Source organism: Euprymna scolopes, chromosome 4 (assembly GCF_053919585.1).
Source record: "Euprymna scolopes isolate OS-2025 chromosome 4, ASM5391958v1, whole genome shotgun sequence".
Lineage (NCBI taxonomy): Eukaryota > Metazoa > Mollusca > Cephalopoda > Sepiida > Sepiolidae > Euprymna > Euprymna scolopes.
Window position 1 is genome coordinate 142,132,727 of NC_136485.1, and position 2,452 is coordinate 142,135,178.

The 2,452-nt window shown below is 33.6% G+C and overlaps 1 pseudogene; it reads left to right on the plus strand.

Annotated features, from left to right (window-relative positions):
- The first annotated feature begins 488 nt into the window (after positions 1-488).
- LOC145273517 (5S ribosomal RNA) lies at positions 489-604 on the plus strand (annotated as a pseudogene).
- Positions 605-2,452: the final 1,848 nt, after the last annotated feature.

Sequence of the window (2,452 nt, forward strand, 5' to 3'; positions counted from 1 at the left end):
AAGTTACTCACACATATACGCACTAAGTTTCTCACATAAATACACATACTAAGTTTCTCATACACACAGACACACACTAAATTTCTAACACACATACACACACTAAGTGTTTAACAAAATACGCACAATAAATTTTATACAAACAAACACACACACAAAGTTTCTGACACAAACCCACACACTAAGTTTCTCACACACATACACATACTGCGTTTATTTTAGATAATAGTAGAAGATATGCATTCTGCTATAAAAAAGAACAATTAACAATAATTCATCAGTTGTTTCTCACACACAATCATACTAGGTTTCGCACACACATACACACACTAAGATACTCACACACACATACACACACTATGTTTCTCACACACATATACACACTAATTTTCTCACACACATACACACACTAAGATACTCACACACATACACACACTATGTTTCTCACACACATACACACACTAAGTTTCTCACACACAATACATACACTATACGGCATAATCACGTTGACACACAGGTTCTCATCAGATCACCAAAGTTAAGCAACGTTGAGCCTGGCTAGTACCAGTTGGGTGACCATTTGGGAAGTTAGGCGTTGTATGTTCTTTCTGTTTATCTCAGCATTGTTTCCAGTCGTCTTGAACCTCCTTGCCACAGGTATTCAACAATGTCGACTTAGGAGAGGTGTGGTTAGAGATTGCGCAACTCTTGCCACACAAATTTTACGCGCAGGCATCCTTACAGTTTGTCCAGACTGAAGGAAGCCACATACACTAAACTTCTCACACACATACCCACACTAAGATTCTCACACACATACACACACTAAGTTCTTCATACACATACACACACTAAGTTTCACACACACACATAAACACACTAAGTTTTTAACACAAATACACATACTAAGCTTCTTACACACACATAAACACACTAAGATTCTCACACACATACACACACTAAGTTCTTCATACACATACACACACTAAGTTTCACACACACACATAAACACACTAAGTTTTTAACACAAATACACATACTAAGCTTCTCACACACATACGCACAATATGTTTCTCACACACATACACACTAAATTTCTCACACATGCACACAATATGTTTCTCACACATACACACACTAAATTTCTCACACATACACACAATGTTTCTCACACACATACACACACTAAGTTTCTTTTTAAATAATAGGAGAAGAAGATGTACATTCTGCTATAAAAAAATAACAATTAAAAATAATTCATCCGTTGTTTGTATATACCTGTATTTTCATTGCTGTAGATAGACGTAAAGGAAAAGGAAGGATAGAGGTAAGGGCAAAAGAGGGGATATCTTCTTACTTCAGCATAATCTGAAATGAAATGCTTCACAGTGTCAAATATGCTTTGTCTGACAAAGACCTGGTTAACTTCCACATGTTGCACAAAACCGGCGTAGCTGTTGAAAGTTGGCCGCTCGAGAGAGAGAGAGAGAGAGAGAGAGAGAGAGAGAGAGAGAGAGAGAGAGAGAGAGAGGATGGGACGTTTCGGTGTCACTATTGAAATTTATGCACAGAGGCAAAGGAACTTTTGCCGCCGTTTCGTCGACTCTAAATTCTCACTGTGAATAAGAAGTCTGACTTTGAAAAGAATGCGGTGACATGCGAATGGACATGTGACTGGATGCATCATCGACTCCATTGTCCAAGCTGATTTAGGAAACGCGCAAGATAAAAAGAAAAGAATAAATTTATAGGCGTTGGGGAATGGACTACACGAAGAATGAGAAGTATATCTTGAAAGAATGAAATCTAACTAGAGAATAAATACGAGGAGATATGTGAGAAAAAAATCAATCAACAAATAAAACAAACAGATGGTAATGAAGGAATGAAAAAAAATCTATGGGAGCTGAAGAAAGAATGAAAAAAAAAGAAAAACAAAAAAAAAGAAATAGCATAAGGGAAGGATGATGCAAGGATGCAGAAAAGATAATGCAAGATACCGGAGAAAATACTATTGATCGCCGGAAAAAAATAACAGGAAATAAATAAAATTATAGACATAAGGGAATAAAATACACGGAGAAAGAAAACTATATCTCCCAGAATGAAATCTAGCAAGAACATTATATATATATATATATATATATATATATATATATATATATATATATATATATATATATATATACATACAAAATAATAATAATAATATATATATATATATATATATATATATATATATATATATATATATATATATATACACAATAATAAATGCAAAGGGAATGAAGTGTTTACCTGATACAAGCAAGGGTAAACTTCAATCTAATATAATAACCAATATTTACATATTAATATATTAATCACAACCAAATAAAAATACTCAATACAAACATATTAGAAAGTAAAAGTTGTCATAAGTTTGTTTTATAACAAGTCATATATTTTGCCA